We start from the raw sequence: 21,210 nt of genomic DNA, 5'->3' as shown, positions 1-21,210 counted from the left end.
GACTGTTAGCAATGCAATGTTATTTTATATACTTTTCGGCTTGCTCTACATACTGTGCAGTCAAGTGCAGTGTAACAGGCGGTGCGCAGAAAAAGCTGAGTACCTATAATCAGCAAAAAAAAATAAAGTCACGCTAAGCTGGCAAGTCTATGCTGTGCTATGCAAGCTTAGCAGTTGGTGTGCAAAAAATCATAGCAGGTGAATTAGTGAATGTCAGAGAAGTGGAAGCGAGACAGCAATGCAGTTGAAAAGGTGCTAGAATTGTGTTGACGCCAGAAAGCGTCTAGAAAGCGGCGATGGTGGTAGGGCTTGAAAGTAAATTTTGCGTTGAAAATTTAGGAAATTACGAAGAATTGAGCTCGCAACTATGAAAACTTTTGGGAGACTTCGTTGTGTGTAAGTAGAAGAAGTGTAGTGTGAAAGATTGTAGTTAGCTCTATTGAAAACCGGCGATGCGAACCGCTTAACGACATGAAAACTGTAAAGCAATTGTAAGCAAGCCGTCTTAAGTGTCTTTGAACCTTAAGCTCTAGAGTGGCTCTGCGTTGTTAATGCAATTTTTTAAATTCATATAATTATAAATTTTGTTTAAATGGCAAAAAATGTAACCTCTGATTGATGTTTAAGGTAGGTAAATCGATCGACAGCAACGAAATTTTGTAATGAAAACTCGTCACATGCGCATTATAAAATATGTCAGCCAGCGTAGGGTGCAGCGATTTAAATTTGTAAGGCTTAAAACGAAATAAAAGTGGAAGGTTGCCACATGTGCAGAGTTTTTAATAAATAAAAAAATATAAAACTGCGGTACACTACAAGCTACAGTAGTTTAAAAGCTTTGAATCGAAAATATTTTTATAAAATGGTTGCCACCTGGTTAAAAAAAATTATGTAAAATTAAAATTAAAATAAAACAATTATAATTTAATATGGGTTTAAGATTAAAATGACTTAAAAGAAAAAATTACTATCGTATAAAATTTACGAAAACAGTTGCCAAGTATTATAATATAAATTTATATGTAGACAAAGTTGCCGCCAAAAATTCAGCATATCACAACTAAAATACTAGGAAATGTGACATTTGAAAATATTTTCAAGCAGACTTGCATACAGTTAAAAATATTTGGATGAAGCACAAACTGCTTTCTAAAAATTGTAAACAATCCAGCTGTGTGTGACATATTACAAGATGAACTGCAAACGAAACGGATTAAAGAAAGAACTCAGTTGAAGGTATTTTTGACTGGTGTTGCATTTTTAAATTTAATTAGTTGTTTTAAGAAATACAAGATTACAATATTGGTGTCAGCTTTTATTTGAATCTTCATAAATCATCTCTGCAATCAAAACAACTTCCCATAATATCATGGAAATAAATATAAATTCAGAAAACTACGAGAAGCTATGCAACGTAATTCGTGATATGCGAGCACAATTTCTTTTCAAAAATATTTACAAAAAAAATTTGCATTCATTTTTATGACATTTCGACACTTTGCCAACAACTATAAATAGATTACACTATTTTGCAAATTTTCCTTTAACCAAATTCGTATTAAACTTGAAAGATCGTCAAACTCGTTCAAATGCAGAAATTATGACAAGCACAACAGTTATGCAGGTTTCCAACAACAATAGCGATTAAAATTTAAAGAAATACAATATATATAAGTATGTGCATACAAAATAATACAACATTTGTTGAACGTGCAAAGTCCAACTTTTAAAGCCTGTCTGAGTGCTTATATGCAATGTATGCATGTCTGCGTTAGTATGTAACAATAAAAGTCATAAGAAATTTTCACTTTTCGAAATCCAAAAGCCAGCTGCATACTTATTAACAGTAATACGAAAATATGAGTGTGTGTGTGTGTTGCTGCGTAGGTGTAAATATGAATATGCTGATATATTATATATAAATCGCATACAGAATACTAAATTCCTAGTCAGTACAGTAATTGCAACGAAATAACAACAATAAAGAAATCATAAACGCATACTCACAATAGTAAACGAAAATATTAATAAACTATGTAAGAATAGAAAATGTATTAATAAATGAGCAGTAATTACAATGGTTTGTTAGTTGCGGCAGTTTGTAAGAAAAGAAGAGAAGATCTGTTTCAGGCGACCTGACGATCATTAATACACACTGTCGGGTTTTGATAACAGAAACTTATTATGATAGTTCTAACTGAGCTTACTACAGATGGGTTTCCTTAAAAAAAAGTTAACAATATGTTCGCTTGAAATTTTGTGTTTCCTATGGAATCACGACTACGGAGTCGTTGGACATATTGTCGAAGTATTTTGGGGAGTCTACTTAAGCACGAATACAGGTATATGAGTCGTGAAGTCATCAAAAACCTTGTCTCATTCATCCATGGTGCATCCACCACGGTTAATGACGATAAAATCAAAATAGTTAAAGAAACAGTGCTTAAAAATCGGCTTGTTGTCACTAGAGAGGTAGCGGTAGATCTCAACATCTCTTATGGATCGACTCAACACGTTTTGGTTATTGTTTTGGGTGTGAAGCGTGTAAATGCTAGACTCTTACAAAAAGACCTGGATGGATGGACCTTTTATGCAAAGTGTACAGATCGCAAAAGAGAAGCTTGACAAGGTAGCTGTATTAGGTAGGACCGTACATTCCTCAAAAGCATCATTACTGGTGACGAGACATAGGTATATGAATATGACTTCGAAGCTGTCCAACAATCTAACGCATGGCGCTCCACAAATGAGCCGAAACCGAAAACGCCAAAATTCGCCGAAGGCACTGAAATACATTCCAGCCTAGGCTTACATATACCAAGTTTATAGAAAATTTAATTAAACCTTGGCATGCTTGTATTGACTCAGGAGCCTATGTTGTAGATGATAATAAAGATTTGTATTCAAATCTGTGAAAAATATAATTTTTTTTGTTAGTACGGGTAAAATCTAATCAGATAGTGTGCCGCTCTTTCTAAACACCAAGATCAATCATTTTCTTAGCTTTCCTTTTCAGTTGGTAGGTTAAGTTATGCTGAAACAGATGGAGGTTCTCTACAAGGTGAAGTATTTGTCATACAATGTTTGAACTGCGAAGCTCCAATATATTTTAGACGAGTTCAAAATAGTGCTGGATAGAGGCATAGGAGGTGTTGCAGCGTCTCGCTCACCTGCCCTGCTTCTCTTCACTTTCTGCATGTATCGTCGTTACTTATGCCCATCCAGCTCACATGTGATGCTAGTAGATTGTGACCTGTCAAGAGGCCAACAACCCTCCGGCAGTCCTTTCGAGATTGTGGGAGTAAAAAGCATGCGAGTTTTTCTTCGGATCTCTTGTACATGTTCTTGGCGATCCTGCATGTATTTATTAAGGCATTGCATCCTGCCCTGATCTGCCTGTCAGCTCTTTCGGAAATTTCATTGTATATCGTTGCTAGTGACTTCCGTATTTTCTGCACTTGTTCGGTAGCCAGCGGGTGGCACTTTTAGCAATCTCATCAGCCATTTCGTTCCCCGGAATCTCTTTGTGGCCTGGTAGCCAGTATGATCATACAGTCATCAGTTTAGTTGGTAAGTTGGAAGAGAAATTCTAATCTGTAGACTAAGACAGGTTTAGAAGTCTACTCATGTTTCAAAACAGCTAAAAATCCTCCGTTCTACAGCAATTTATTTCCTTTAAACTATTTTCAAAAATTAATCTAATAATTTAAGATCTATCCATTGTACAAGCTATCCATTTTAGAATTTGAAATGCATATGAAGTTGAAATGAATATGACTGTTGGTAGCTCTGACCTACACTAAAACAGCACTGATCTCGATCAAAAATTTATAAGGCCTGACAGTCATTACAGTAACTATAATCACTTTTTCAGTATACAGCGGTTGAAGTTTGTAAAACTATATCAAATTTCAACAATAAGCAAACTCTAAGTGTGTTTCTGATACCTTAAGGTTTACTCTATCTCATACAAAGATGAACTTTAATATCGATTACTCATCTTAGGTTTGAATTTATGTACGTAGAAATTATTTCTTATCGATTACGATAAGTTTTTCAATTTAAAATGCAGTTACTCAACGAAGCTTCTATAGATTTGTTAGACTCATATTGCTTTGGTGACGAAGCTTAGATGTCTGTTCGTAAACAACTTTATTTGCTCTTTTTAAACACTACTTTTAACAAAAGAGTAGATACGAGGCTCAGTAGTCGATTATATATATATATATATATATGCAACGTATGCAACGTATATATATATATTAGGGTGGGGCGACAAAAAAAAAATATTAAAAAAAACAACAAAAAAAAAAAAATTTAACATCTATAGGCGCACTCAGTTTTAAAGTAAATTTTCGAGTTAAAATTATTATTTCGTAAAAATGTTTTGATAAGTTTTCTAGAAGCTATGGAGAGAGCTCTTTAAAAGTTATCAAAGTGGCCGTTTAAAAGTTATCAACTTAAAAAAAAAAATTGTATGGTCATTATTGGAGCTTAAAAAAAAGGTCTTAAACGACAAAATGCTTTCCTTAAGCTTTAAAATAAATGTGGAGTCAAAAACCGTGACATTTGGTAATTTTTATGTAAATGTAAAAAGTTTAAACCAAAAATAATTTTTTCTTCCCCAAAAAAATTTTTACTCGAAATTTACTTTCAAACTGAGTGCGCCGCCCATAGATGTTAAAAAAAATCTTTTTTTGTCCAAAATTTTTATTTTATAATATCTACAGATTTTACCCCCAGGCTAAGCAAAAAACTATAAAAAAAAATTTCGCTCCACCCCAATATATTTATTAATTGTATATATATACTCGTATGTGACTATCATTTTGATAGAGAGATATGATGTGGCGTGTAGGCTGCTTAACTCGGTTGCGAAGGCACTATTTAAGCACTCGTGTACGGCTATGGATATATCGGACGTTCACAACTGAAATCGACAATGTAGATAAATTGCAATGTATGTATATAGATATTTATATTAAATATGTGTATGCAAATAAAGATATAATTATATGTAAGTATAGATGTTTATGCATTTGTGCGTTTGTGTGTGTGCTTGGACGTGTCAATGACCAAAAAAGTGTTACTTGAACGTGATATGTTTGATAAACATTTTGTGTTTTTTTTTACGCTTACTCTATATGTGCATGTGTGCATGCGCTGCCTGTCACTTGCCTAGCTTTCTTTGCATTCATACATTATGTGATGATGATGATTAGTATTATTATTATTTTTATTGGCATTAATACAAGCCATACACACACACATAAAGGCATGTATGTACATATGTAGATGCATGTCGGCGGACAAATAGAGTGCCACTCAATGGTTGACAAATGCGAACTATGACACTTTGAAAGCACGATTAACTGCTATACAAAGCATCAGTCCATACACATATACAGGCATATGTACATACATACAATGATTGCATTCATATATACATATATAGCTACATATAGGTATATAGTGCAGCCCTTAGGGGTTCTAGAGCACTAAAAAAATTTGCAACTTTGACTATTTATTTCGGGAGTTAGAAAAACGGAAGTGGATTTCTTCTTTTCAGGCTTAATTACTGAGAGTTTTTTACCAAATGACAGCTACTGGGCCGAACTTCCAACTCACCTTTTTCAATAGGGCCTCTACGGAAAACAGTGATTCCAGGAATTCCTAGCTGATACAATATAAAAGACGGGATTTGAAGGGGCACACTAAGTGTGATAGCATAAAAAAACGATTTTTTAGAATATTTTTTTTTATATATACCAATTGTTTTGAAAAATACATCTTTTAATAAAACAGCAACATTTTTTAAGAGAAAAATTAAATATTTTTCAAGTTACGCTGCGTTTTCCAACAGCGTTAAACAAAAACAGTTATCCACTGCTCTAGTAATTCCGGCCTTCTCCGTGGGTGCAACCTAAACAAAAATCTCTACTAAAGAATAACATACTACGTGCATACAATGGCAAAGGTGAAATAAAAAAATAAAAATTTACGATATAGCGATCTTTTTTCAGAAAAGCAGAACTTTACCAAAAATTTGGTCGTTTTTGGCCGTCTAAAAATCGATTTTTCATCTATATATTGACTATAAACAGAACATGCAGAAAAAAGTTTATAGTGATCGAATCGTTTGTCTCCGAGTAATCAATCACTGCAGGAAATTCTAAATATGGTGTTACGAGAAGAAAGCACGTTTAACATTTTACGTGCTGAAGCCGACTGACGCAAACGCTTCAATAATACAGCGGATCAGACAGGAAATATTTTTTTTTGTCACTGTTCAACTAATTCAATAATGTTTAGCTAATCCTAAAGTGTACTTTGTGCTAAAAAAAGTTTTAAGTTTTTGAAAAAACAATTTTAGACGGATCTAACGCCTTAAGCGGCAAAGTAAGCGAAAATTACCAGCGTAACAAGAGTGTTGCCAGCTTAACTTGAATAAATTGCAGTTGCAAAGAAATTGCGCAAAAATATTCGTCATATCATGATAATTTTCTTCAAAATCGCGCCACTGCTGAGGAAAGCCCGTCACCACTGGCTTTTAGCGCAGCGGCTTGAGTGGAAGCAACTTGTAAAAAAATTAAAAAAAAAAACACATTAAAAATGAAGCAAGTGCAGCAAAGCAGAGCAGCTGGTAGGTAGTGAAAGAGAGAATACACATACACGGTATTGAGGTATTCACAGCTTAAAGCGTGACCGCTCTGTGTGGCCATGACCCGGTACAAACGTATGTGTGTATGTATTATGACCGAGTCAAAATAATCGTCCGTTAAATGGGTTAAATACATATTTAACATTGTGACGATAATGTGGCAAAACAAACGATGCGGCAACAAAAGACAAAAGTGAGAAAGTCATTCGTAATCAATATTTTTATCTGTGTTGTATCTCTGTATGTATGCTATATTTATGTTGGCATGTATGTAGTTCAAGGCGCACATAAAGGTGTCTGAAATATTTCAAGCACATAAATATTTACAAACCATAAACTTATTATCCAATGCAGCCGCTGCTGTCGATTACTGCGAACGATATTTTTAGTAGGAAAAAGTAGCCGTGCGGTAGCCGTGACATAGAGGCAGCCATGATTGTAGAGATATTTAAAATTTAATGAAAGTAATTAAATGGAAATGCAGCAATTATAAAAATCGCAACTACTACAAGAAAAAACACAGTTTCCGATTTAAAGCGAATTAGTTACCTAAAGCAAATCATAAATAATTTCGAGAGATTACCCTTAACAGTAATTTTCTCTTCGCAAGAATGAGATTACATGTTAAAAATATATGTATTTCCCCGATCACATAACAGGTGATCGGCCAGCGGATAATAAACTAAGTAACTTATAAGTGCTTGCCGAACTAATGAGCCCCAAAATTATCGGAGTGTTTGTTCAAAGATTTGCACCTCCCTTAGAGTAGCTCATGATTCGGTAAGCAAATAAAAGCAACTAGCAAGTCTAAAAATTTTTTTTTTTTTGTGAAATTGCGGAGCTAGATTATTTAATAAATAAATAAGAATAATCTAAATATACAGAGTTTAATGTACTTCGCAAAAGGTGATGAACTTCATCAGTAAGACAAGTTTTATCTGTGCAACCTTAAAGAGGCTTAAAAAATCGCAATTGTTAGCAAAAATCTTATTCCTGCGATCATTATCTAACAAAAATATCGATTGACCCAGCAATTTTAGAGAAATTTTCCTCAAGGGCTCAAAACAGCATTACGAGAGAAACGTGTTTAAGTTTTGGTAGCAGATTACACTAAGTTAAAAAATTCTTACATATACACTCACCCCCGAAAATATTTGTCGGAGCAACTTAAAATTTTTGCACAATATTTACAAATATATGTAGACTCGATATATATGAAAAATAATTTTTTAAAAAACACTAGTCGTTAGGGGTTATATCCACTTAGAGGCTTAGAAAGACTGATCATTAATTACATAGTTAGACACAAAATTATAGCCGCTACTAAGTATTCGACCGCTTATATCTTAACATCTTTTGAAAGCCTTATGCAACATGGATAACTTACATTGCTTCTTGATGAGTTTACTTTTAGAATCAAGAATATTGACAAGTTAGTACCATTAAATTCTCTTAGTAAGTGCTTTTTCAGGACTTAGTTAAAGTTGAGCAATTTCATGAGAGATACAATTTTTTACTTAGCGAAAGAACCTTGATGGGTTGTCACTATTAGGGACTTCCTTGATAATTTTCAATTTTTAAACAGGCTTAGTAGTCTATTTCGATTTAATTAAAGACTAGTTGGGACAAATCTACAATAACACTATTTTTGATAAGATCTGCTTAACTTATAAACAAGTTATCTTTGTAAATGAGCGGAAATAGAATACTCATTTAAATAAAAAAGCGAGATTGTTTTTGATGCCAGTCTTCCAGAAGCTGTAAGAGTGATTATGAAATATTACTAGATTCGACAAAGTAACTATGTGAGTTTTATCTGAATCTAACATTCTTTTTATATTATATATAAAAAAATAATAGCCTATAACGCATTTCGATCTTAACTCTTCACTCAATCTTAACTCAAATATGTTCCGTCAAAGTGACACAGTTAAGTTTAAAAGTTTTACAGGCTTTCTAACCTTAGACTGAAAATACTACCGACAGAACTTGATTTTATCACTCATTTCCTAGATATTTTCCTACCTTTCCTACTATATTACATTATTTGGGACTGGTCTGGACTTTAGAGAGATTCATTTGTTAGAAAAAAAAAATTCCTTGAAAATTGTGGAAAATATCACTCTTCTCTCTATTAAATGAATAATTCGATCATAAACAAATATTTTTTAGAGAACTTTCGATGAAAAAATATGTGGAAATTATGGTATTGTTAAAATGTTTGATGAAAATGCTTAATCAAAATTTCGTTGTTCTTGTTTGTGTTTGTTTTTATATGTCATTACCAAAGCGCTTGCCATGGGTTTTAGAGCACACAACAGTATTAGAATATCAACCAGGCTTTAGTTGGAAATTACTTAATGGAATATTATTCATGAAGAATTTCTTTTTGCACCTCTTCGGCATTTAATTCGCATAGCATTAGAATTAACGGCTTAAAGAATTTTTATAGACTAACGCCAAAGCGCTTGTGTTCCTAATCATTTCGAAATATGTACATAAAACGCGATTCGAACACTCACAAAACTGGTCGCCAAACGACTATTTAACTGGTTATATTTTCAGGCTAAATAAACCGTAATGCGGAAGTAGGTCAAATAATTTTTCGTCTTTCTTTTACAAAAAAAAAAAAAAATTATTAAATAAACAACAACATAGCAATTAAAAATTGTACTGCTTACGCGCCCCAGTACATATCAACACACATACATATGTATGTACGTCAAAATGTCGGTAAGTCGAATTGAATGAATGTTTCGCTAAACGGTCGACTGTATTGCGCCGAACTGGTAACAACGAGCGCTGCCACTGTTGCCACCAGAACATATGACGAAAGAGAGCTAACAGGCTGAAAATGTTAAGCGCAGAGTGCGGTGCTGTAGGCGGAAGCACAACCGAAGAAAGTAAACGATGGGGTTGAAGAACATAGCATACACACACACACATGCATATGTTATAACTGTAGGTATTTGTGTAAAAAGACCCACTTTGAAGCACGCACGCACTCGCATAACTGCACGATTTAACAGGCGCGCTCGACGCTATATGGAACCTGATATATGAATATAGTTATGCACGCATGCGCGAACGCTGACTTCAAGATGACTTAAATGTTGATGCGCTGACGCTGACGTTGAGGGCGACACATTTACGTTTGAACGTTTTGGGCCATTAACAAAGGCCGCTATGGAGCAATAACAACAACAACAACAACTAAAGTCACAACAGGTGGAAGTGGGTCACACGCACACGCACGCGTAAATGTAGATATATGCAAGTATATTTGTATATATGTGTAAGTATATATATTTCATAGATATATATGTAAATATGTACATTCATATATATTCATAAGTTACACAAATTAGTGCACATCGCTGCATGCACTTGTCCCCAAAAAAACGATTTTTCCATTGAGATATTTTTTATATATTTACATATGTATATATTGTATGTGAATGTATGTGTATATGTACATATGTATGTCTCCATATGTGCCCACTTATGTCTGCTTCGCATTATTGCCCGTTTGGCTGCTGCCGTATCGAGTTGAGCTGATAAACGTGTCGATTGATTGGCTCTCGCGAACGTTTTACTTGACCGGTTGCTTGGTGCATCGGTTTTTGGCTCACTTGCTGGCGATTTTTGATGAATGATGAATGATTGCTGCACTTGCTGTTTTTGTTTTTCTTTTTGTTTTTAATGGATGCGCCTCAGTCATGGTGGCGCTTGGCGTAAGCGCAGATAAATCATTTACTCAGCAGAGGACGTGGGCCATCATTTGCGAATACAAATGAGTTATATTATACATTTTTATATGTATGTACATATGTTTGTACTTTGTAAAGCTTTAAAAGTTTCTGTTGATTTTTATATTGAAATCATATTTTACGAGTATTAAGTAATATTTTTGTATAAGTTAAGTATAGTTAAGACTACAAATTAACTGATTAAGGTGATATTAAAATTTAAGAATGTATATATGTACATATATATATAATACACAAATGATGCATATAACATATACACATATATGTATATACTAATATACATAAATATATACTATTGTATATATAAAACTTCCAACATTAATGACTCAGTTAAAGTTTTAGTTAAATATTTCAGTTTTCCTGGTTATAACACATCGGGGTTTATATATACATACATACACATATGTATACCCATATAGATATTGTTAGGTGTAAAATATACATAAAATATATAAAAAAAATATTTTAAAAAACTCATCTATGTATTAAAACATAAATGTTTGATTTACAAATTTTGAAAGAAATTCAATTTTAATTCAAAAATGGTTTTAAGTTTAAAAAAGTTAGTCAAAAAATTTAATTATTTAAAAAATTTTTTTATTTAAAATTTTTTTTTTTTTTATTTGGCGATAACAAAATTTTAATTATTTTAATTTTTTTAATCTAAAAAATTTAATTTTTTTATTTGGCGATAACAATAATTATAAAAATATTTGAATTAAAAACTTAATTATTTAGAATTTTTTTAAATAGCAAAAAAAAAGTTATATTTAGCTTTTATATTAAATAAAACCAATAAACCGTTACTAATTTTTTGATCAAGCTTTTAGCCTTTTTAAATCTTATAACTTTTCACTTGCTTTTTATATTAAAAAAATATTAAATGACGTTGTTTTGTTTTGTTAGGCATATTTTTATTTGAATTTTAAAAAAACATTTATTGATTTTTTTTTATTATTTTTCTTTTTAATACTTAATTTTAACTAATAATAAAAAAGGAGTGTTGATAAAAATAAATATTATTTTTAATTTTTCGACGTTATAAGAGTAACAAAAATAAAAAAATATTAAAAACCAAAACAAATAAATTAAAAAATAAAATGAATACTTTTTTGCATATTTTTTTATAAGATTTGCTTTTCAATGCATTGCAACAAAATATTTAGTTTATTAATGTATTTTTAATATAATTTTAAGAAAAGCCAAAAAAAAATAATTTTATATTAAAAGTTATTATATTTTTCTTTTATATGAGATATTTTAAGAAATTATTTTTAGTGAGTTTGTTTTGCTTGTTTCATTTGTTATTGTCTGGTTTTATAAAAATGGCATATATATAATATTTAAATTTAAAAAAGATAATAGTTTTATAAATTTAAAATTACAAAAAAAATTAAAATAATATGTTATATATATAAAAATATATTAAAATTTTAAAATTATATTTGCGTATTTTGTGTTATAAAATTTACTTTTTGGTAATTTTTATATTCAGCTATTTTGTTTATTCTTTCTATTATGTTAACACATATTATATTGTTAATTTTTTTATCACTTTAAAACTTATTTTTATTTTTTATTTAAAAAGTGTATGCAAATACAACGGTTAGATATCAAATTTTTTTAATATAGTGAGTTGTTGTTTTTATTAAAAATTATATATTTTCTAGTTTTTTTTTTTTGAACATACAATAGTTTGTTAATATACTTTTTCAGTATATACAACAATTAAAAATTTTTTAGACAAAATAAAAAAATTATTGCAAACAGAAACCAATAACCCTTTAGCTATACTTTGGGTTTAACCCCAAAAAAGCGTATGTTCATACATATGTATGGTATGTATGTAAAGTTTAAATGCTCGTTAATATGTATTCCAGAAACAGTAACGAAAACTCAGCTAATTTAATCATTACTTGTGTAACCTGCCGCCCTGCTGCCAGCGTAAAACTTTTAACTGCTAAATCATTACGCTATCCCAAGATTACATAAGCACAAATACTGGTCTGTAGGTATATCGGTGCCGTGTCAGCGCTCCTTTGTTTACAAAACGCGCAAAAAGTGCCTCACGCGGCAGTCGCTTTAGCAGATCTTTTTATAACATCATCCCAAGCGCAAGCGTAATCGTCATTTCTACACATACGCACAATTGCAAACACTCATATATGTACATATAGTATATATGTATATATGTGTATATACTTTATGTTTCTGTCGCGGTTTTTCTAGTTTTTTGATTTTTTTTGTTTGGTTTTTTTGCATAGAGCTACCTTTTAGTTGTAAAAGAGTTCCGTTCCGTTCGAAGTGTAAATTTCAATAACAAATACAACAAATATGTGCTAACTGCACTATTTACTTAGTCGCAAATTATTTGTTAAACGTTGTTGTTGTTGTTGTTGTTTGATTTACGGCATCAGCACCACAAATAAGTCTCATACTGGGCGCGGGAAAGTTTCATTGAAATTTCAATGGAAGTTTAGTGAAATTGTTGATACACCAAGCTATATACTACTATCTGTATATATACCTTAAGATATATTGTATATAAATATATATGTGTTAATACATAAGTATATATACCCATATATGAATAAGTTCATTCATTCATATATATCTACAAGTTTGTCGTTATTGAGCACATGGCTTTCATACATGACTTTATGTTGCGCTTTACTTGTATGTACTGTTATAACCTTGAAAGATTTCGCTAACCCCTGTGAAATACATACATATGCTGCTTGACTACCACTTATGATTCATTAACACGTTGGAAACCATTACGATTTGTTAATCAAAAGAAAGGAATGTGTGATTGATTAACTTTTTCGCGAATCTGATTTCGCTTCCATGAACTTTTTTAGTGCGGCGCTTTTTCGAAAACTTCTTACTATTATGCTCATGCCTTATGCCTCTTAAATCTAAGTTCATACATAACACTTCCGAACAATAAACTTCGATAAATCTACGGAGAAGTTTTGGATAAACTACCAAATAGATTTTTTGTGTCCCCTCTGGTAGAACACACAGTATATCAGTATTGATAACATTGTACAACTCCAAAGACAAACAAAAGGCTCTAATTTTAAAGAGATTTGCAGAGGATAGCTAAATTAAAGTTAATCTTTAGCAAACTCTTGGACCAGCATGGGGATTAACAGATAAGAGGATGTACACTTTAGATGCCAAAAGACCAACACGCGCTGCCTCTAACTAACCGTCTACGAGGTTAGGATAAATTTATGATTGTTGAGCATGTTTCAGTGCTCTTCTGCAACTTCTTCTACTGAAGCGTCATTTTGTAATTAGTCCATTTATAATTAAGAAAAGTTATAACTATATCAAAATATACTTAACGATGTATGATTTATATGATAAAAGTTTGCTATTGCTGTTAATATTTTTCAGCAGTCAACAAATAATTAAATAAAATATAAATTTTTATGCAGAGAATTTAAGGCATGATTACACACATACTCGTATGTATAACGGACAAAACTTATATTGCGTAACATGTATTGCAAAATATTGTTGAGAAACAAAAATCGGTATTCGAACATATGCTGCTTAGAAATGTAAAACAGCGTTATCGATGCTCTTGAAAAACTCATTAAAAATATCGATACAAATTATCGAAAAAGCACACGTAAAGATTATCAAAAATTGCATTTTTCATTGGTTATCAAATACAAACCCAACAAAGTGCTTCAATGCATTTAAAACTCATCGATTATTTTTATCGAAAAAAATTATGAAATATCAAGAAAGTTTTTGATGAAAAAAAATACGAGAGAAAAATATGCTATAGCGTTTAATATATACATCGATTTTTTTATCGAAAAAGTGCTAACAAATTATCGATAAAAATTAACGAAAATCTTACTAAAAATGTTGGTTAAATATTATATATTAAAAAATTAAAGGCATAAAAAAATCATGGAATTTATAATCCACCGATTATGTTTAGCTATAGGGTTTTGAAAATACTGTTGCAAATTTATCGAAAAAATATTTATACAAATTTTATTTGCATAAAAAGTCTTGCAATATTTCAAAAGCATAGATTATTTTTAATTTAAATAAATTATGAAAATTTTGATTGAGTTTATCGAAAAATTTTAGTTTTAGAAAAAAGAAATACAATGCAAAAAAGTTATTAATTAAATTATTAAAAAAAAAATAACATTAAAAATTTTATTTCGGCGATTTTATTGAATATATCTGAAAAATTACGTAGAAATTGTTCGAAAAATAAAATAAAACCCTTAAAAAAAACGCGGAATTTAAAAAATCTGTTATTTTTATCGATAATATTCTGAAAATACTATTGGAATTTATCGTAAAAAAATTTATACAAATTTTACTTACATAGAAAGTGATGCAATTTAAAAAAATCGAATATTTTCACAAAGAAATATATGAAATTATCGATAAAGTTCTTCAAAAATTTTTAGTTACATACATAAAAACACAAACACAATGCAAAAAAATAACATATTTATTAATACAATTTAAATTTCGGCGATTTTATTTAATATATTAAAAAAATAACTTTGAAATTGATCGAAAATTTAAATACAACCCCAAAAATAATGAAATTTAAAATGCAACGCTTAATTTATTCGAAAATAATAGGAAAAATTTCGTAATAAAAACAAATGAAATAATAATGCACAACAATCAGAACTTCGGTGCTGGCAAGAAAATAACATCAACCTTACTTAATTATATAGCTCAACATTAAAATAAAAGTTCTATAGTTTAACTTATAAACTCACTTTCTACGGACAGCAGTTGTGTGGTATTACCAATGCTTTTCAACTTTGTTTCATAAAATCTTTCTTTCTTTCCACTTTTATTATGGTCGCTTTGGTTTGTACACACACACGAAGCACATAAGCACAATAGTCAACACGATTCTTTGATAATCCGGTAATTTTGGAAATTGGGTCAGTGGCCTTGTGCAGCTTCAGATCTTCGATTGAGCAAACGGTAAACAATAACCATTATTTATTTCACAATTTCAAACCTACATACATACATATCTTACTATAAATATATATTTATATACATATGTACGTTTATATTTAGTTAGATTGAAATTTTGATACTTTTTCTGCTTTTTTTTAATGAAAATTAAAAAAAAAAACGCGTTTTCAATTTACTTGCTCGACGCTGCGAAAGTCCACACGCTTATGCCGCTGCTGTACACGTACACGCCTTATTTCCGATTCTTTAACGAATATTGAAGAAGACACAATTCTTTTTGTTGGTCACTTAAAATTTCTCCGTTAATTTCACTTTCTCGCGTAAAGCGCACAACGCACACGCGCACACACACAACACTCGGCCGATACGCGATCAGCCAACGCACAACATTATCGAAAACAACAACAACAAAAACACCAGTAAAATTTTGTTGGCAACAGCAACGTTGAAAAAAAGAGAGTAGGAAGGTAAAAATAAACGTTGATCGAGGCAATGTGAAAATTGTTGCTGTTGGTGTTCTTTTTGGTGTTTTTGTATTTCTGGTGAATTGAAAAATGCAAAAGCGTCGCTGTGTCGTGTTGTCTGTAAAGCGTACGATTAATCTGCTCAGCGTTAAATGTCAAGCACAGCGAATACAGGCACATATGTGTTGGCACATAGAGTCCGTCCAGGCTTTGCAATGAACCCAACTCGGTTTTTTTCGCAACCAAATAAACACCTAGCGAATTTTTCGTTTCGTAGTTTACTCTTTTTTCTTTTCGATTTTTGCTTTCTACGTACTTGCACTGCGATAAACGCTGTCTTGGTGTCTTTTCCTGCGCACACCGATTCTAACGCGTTAGCCCACACTGCCGGATGATACGGTTGGCAAAATTGACGCTACTGCGGCTCTAAACGTGAAGCCGTTCGAAATTGAACTAAAGCGCTGACGAAGAAGTGAAAGACTTTTATGTTAAGGTGCGAAAAACGTGAGATGACACGCCAGCGAAAGAGTGGACGCTAGCAAACTGAACGATTTGGCAGAATGGACACAACAAAGAGCATATGAGGCAAATCATAAATAGTTGAGCGACGACAGCGCACAGGCGGAACTCGGAGCGCGTATTTGAGCATTAAATCGGACGGCGACCGCCAACGACCGCCAACGACCGCCCAAGAGATCGACGGGGCGAACGCCGTGAGGCGGACTAATAGCCCTCCGCACTGCGCGCTACGATCGTGTAAGCTATTAGAAAAAAAGAGTTGAACACCTGCTCGACGAACGACGAAAATCGCAAAGAAAAGAGCTGAAGAAAGCAGCAGAGCAACAGGAGGTGTGGAAATGTAAGCAATTTCCAAAAACTTGAAATGCAATGGCAATGCCGCCGCAGCTGGAGTTCAAATCGGAGTAGCAGCAGCAGCAGCGGCAATCGCTAACGGAGTTTTGAAAAATAGAGATGTGTGGAGTTGTGGATGGAGTTGAAGAGCGCACTTATGCTCTGTGCTAAAGCATAAAACTGTAAAAAGAAAGTATGAAATCAAAATAAAGTAAGCTGATGATAAATGTCGAGATGAAAATGTAATCTGATGATGTCTGAGACGGCAACAAAACAGAAATAAAATCACGGCTCAATGCCCATACAGCGGGATGAGTGATGTGAGAGCTACATATTTATTTATAGAGTTTATTTTAATTGAGAGCAGAATTAAGAAAGCGTTAATTAAAGAGTCGTTGCAATATACATATGTACATATGTATAAGTAAATGTAATGATCTTTGCAGATTCACTAGTTCGGGTACGAGCTGGTATAAATAGTTTTGTTGTGGTACACCACCGACAACTATGTTGAACTGGGCTGTTGTTAAAGCGTAAAATTATTCATTAATATTTGCAGAAAAAATTGAAAATGTATTCAGCAACTAAAAAGGCACCTCCCTCTCATCTAAAAGTATAAGCTTTTTGGTATGTCCGTTGCTGGTATTCCAAGACTTGAGATGTTCCTCTAGAGTCCAAGGATTGTAGCCACCTTTGAAGCGGTTGAATGGTCTAAGGCTTCTTACAGAAACTGCTTTAACGGTTACCATTGAGCGGGTTTAGTTGTCTGCCTTTACATTTCCTTATATTCCTATATGAATGCGTACTCAGATGATGTTCAACGAGCTTTTTACTGTAGCCCTGCATTCAATGTGTTCTTTCCAGCTTAATTTATTACCTAAGAGAACACCAAGATATTTGACAGAGTGCAATAGTCCTTATCTTTAAAGCTGACAGCTAAATTGTCATATTTTTGTCTTTCTTGTCAAAATACTGATTTCCCCCGATTAACAGTGAGGCCGTGAACATCCTCTTCGTTTGCGGAGATACCAAAGGCGTTCGCTATGAGCCTGGTTAAAGGATTAAAATTCCTCTCTGAACGAAGGACAGCGATTTTATTAGCGCCCTTCTTGTTCGCACAAACTTATTTCACACTTTAATATTTGAGACATCGTAAGATCTTAATGTTTTTACTACAAATGTGAAAAGTAAAAATTAAAATTTCTCCGTCAGTCGGTATATTTGCTTGCTAAAGTATTATCTTATGCTCATCAAAATTTGTGGAAATCAAATTTGAAATATTTAACATTTAAATGCTCCTGGTAACAGTATTTATTGTACCCTCATATAAGTCAGAGGTTGAGAACGTGTTACATAGCCTGCAGTCCAGAGTCGTAGAATTTCTTCAAAGAGTAAATGGATTTGATAAGTGTCAAGAAAAGCGTTTTAACAGGTTCCGGTTAGTATGAGACTTTCAGGACCCGAACTAATTGCTGGAAGATATTTTGAATAACACGAAATGCATCTCACCAAATTATCTGCTGACTTTAAACTTAATTGATATTGACTACTGGTAATCATGTTATCATAGTATTCATGAATGATTTCAATGTTGTTTCCTATTTAACCACAGTATTTGAAAGGGATTGAAACAGCCACTATGGAGCCAGGAATGGCACCAGAAAACCTCAAAGACCTTTATGTGTATAAGAATTTTCCTCTCTGCATTTTCGTATTTTTTTCGTCGTCACCCCTTAGTATTTACTCTGCAAACAATCACTGCTACTAAAACTAACCTAACCTAACAAATAAATCAAAATATTTACACTGCTGTTCGTATAAATAGCTTTACATATACATACAAGTAGTTAGGTAGTATGTGTGGTTTTTGTTGAAGCCTTCAATATACTTGTATGGCGCATATCGCGAAGAATATTTGTAAAAAGAACATGGTTGGAAAATTCGATATTAGCTAACATTGGCAATGACACCAAAACGTGACGCATGAGTGATGTGCCGATGACTGCAAACACATAACTGCACACACACATACATACATGCATACAAATTTATGTAATTTCTCTACGTAATTGCGTGGTAATGCATCAAAAGCATACATACTCAATCAGTTGCGTGTTCAAGCTCATGCCCAGCTACAAACAAACTTTTACACTTTTTTCGCATTTAATTTCTCCATGCTTCTTTCTTGCAGTGCAACATAAATATTCGCACTGTTGCACACGCATGAATAGATAGTCGTAATAAGCAGCGCTCTATTTTATGTTTCCAGTTCATACAAGATCAGCCGCGAGTAATTGCATATGCATGTACGAGGGCGACTTGATAGATCAGTGAAATTCAAATATTATGCATACATAACAGTGTTGAATAGCTCAGCTTAATATAAGAAATTATGAAGACAAGACATGATTCTAATAATGCTTCATTTCCTAGTAAAGTATGGTTGATACATTTGCATAGTTCTCATTTTTCAACAATTTTTTTTACCGATGTGTAAGAATATTTCAAGAAGAATGTTCGTGTATTCCTTTCAGCTGAGACCTTTTCATATTTGGGTACAGCAAATAGTCGCAAATATTCCGTATAATGAGAGTAATCTAGAGTTTTTACGTCCTTACACCTGAAACTTTTTCATATTTAGGAACGGAATATAGTTGCAAAGATTCCATATAAGATATCAGTTGATAGCAATTTAAAGTATTTACCAAATGCCGACTGTTTCAAAATGAAAGTATATACAATATATTATATTATATTAGAATGATAATTCTAATTCAGATGGTTTAAATCTGATTTCGACATAAATTAGTTCATAGTTTGGTCTCCGATATCAATTAGTAGTACTTGAACGATCCATCAGCCTAAAATATTAAGGCCGAGATCAAACGCCCAAAAGTGTTGTCGAGAGGCAATGTATTTTTTACTAACTATACTGAACAACTACCTTTAATGTTAGGGCCACATTATCGGCAGAGTTTATCAAAGTAAGATGATGTAGAGTTTTGATCCGACTACTTGCCAAATGATTCATAAATGTTAGGTGAATCACAATATTTTATCTACAATTCAGTCCTAGGAAATAATTGTAAATAATATGAAACTAGCCGTGGTTTAAAATATTTTTCTAACTGTTTTTTTTCTCTATTTAGGTTTATGAGGTGAAATCCGCTGCCCAACATACGCTAAAAGGCGAATGCCCGCATTTACATAGGCCTATATTACAAGATCCACTTAGACACATATTTAATTTAGTTACTTTTATGCCGGTGCACAAACACATACATATTAGCACCGTTATGCTTACACATATATACACATATGCATACTTGTAATAAATTGCTTGAATGCATTAACTGTTTAAATGCTTTCCAGCATTGTACTTGGTGTTTGAACTCACTTTAACAGCACCATTCAGAGCATTTTATTTCTCGGATGAAAATTGCATACAAACATACAGACAAGCAGTCAGACTGTCATGGAATACTAATATTACATGAACTGTCAGATGTGTAACTCATTTCATAAATATGCATTCGAAGCTGTACAGCTCTCTATAGGCATCAATATTTATATGTAAAGAATCGACAAGTTCATGATATTGAAGAACCGCTAGAACAACCATAAAAAGTCTGCAAATAAATTATTAACTTTTGTGTTAATATATATTATATAAGAATATAAGAAAGAAAGCGTTTTAGTGACAATAATTTAATTCCAGAATAAATAAATATGAATCCAAATTATACAACAAGAAAAGCATTCAAATTAGCATAGAAAATCCGCACACAACAGGCATAATAATAATATCGTATGCCGACTTTCACGTGATTTTAACGTTCTCACGTTAGCATAGGATAGCGTCAGAAATTTCTAAACCAATCTATGATGTACCAAAACACTAGAAAAAAAAGTTAAGTTAATGTTTTTGATATTGGAAAATTATTCAGAATTGTTTACGTAGATAGTTATGAAAGCGGCTCTTTCTGTATAATAATACGCTCTCGCATGTTCGTTAGTCTCTGAAAGCCATAGAACTTATAACCTCTACCAATAGGTATGACGTGATTTTAACAGCTCGTGGCGGCCATGTTTGTATTTTTTTTACGGATTTGTGTCAAATTTTGTCCGCGAGTTCAGTACGGTTTGCCATTTCATCATCTGATGTTTCAGTTTGGCCACAACGCTTGGAAATTGTCCACGAGTATTACGCAAATTCATGTTCTCGAGTACTGTAATCTTTATTTTCGACAAGACGGTGCGCCGCCTCATGTTTCACATCTAAGCATGGGCACATTGCGTGCAAAGTTTGGCGAATCGTTAATTTCGAGAAATGGCCGTGTCAAACGGATTATTTTCTCTGAGCGTATGTTAATTCAAAGATTTACGCCAGTCAAGCAGCAACGCTCGAAGACAATATTCAGCGCACTATAACCGAAATTCCAGTCGAAATACTACATCAGATCATCGAAACTTGGCG

At 32.5% G+C, this 21,210-nt stretch overlaps 1 protein-coding gene across 2 annotated transcripts in view; it reads right to left on the bottom strand.

Annotated features, from left to right (window-relative positions):
- The window catches only part of LOC106621440 (putative fatty acyl-CoA reductase CG5065), a 75,346-nt gene that overhangs the window by 29,748 nt on the left and 24,388 nt on the right, over window positions 1-21,210 (bottom strand). The window contains exon 1 of one of the 2 annotated variants that reach the window (XM_070109327.1): window positions 15,207-15,454. The exons of the other annotated variant lie outside the window; for it this stretch is intronic. The gene's annotated coding sequence lies outside the window, so the exon portion shown is untranslated. Of the gene's footprint in view, window positions 1-15,206; window positions 15,455-21,210 lie in introns of those variants that run through there. 2 annotated transcript variants of the gene reach the window in all.

Source organism: Bactrocera oleae, chromosome 4, assembly GCF_042242935.1.
Source record: "Bactrocera oleae isolate idBacOlea1 chromosome 4, idBacOlea1, whole genome shotgun sequence".
Classification (NCBI taxonomy): Eukaryota; Metazoa; Arthropoda; class Insecta; order Diptera; family Tephritidae; genus Bactrocera; species Bactrocera oleae.
This window is presented reverse-complemented; position numbering and strand designations above follow the sequence as displayed.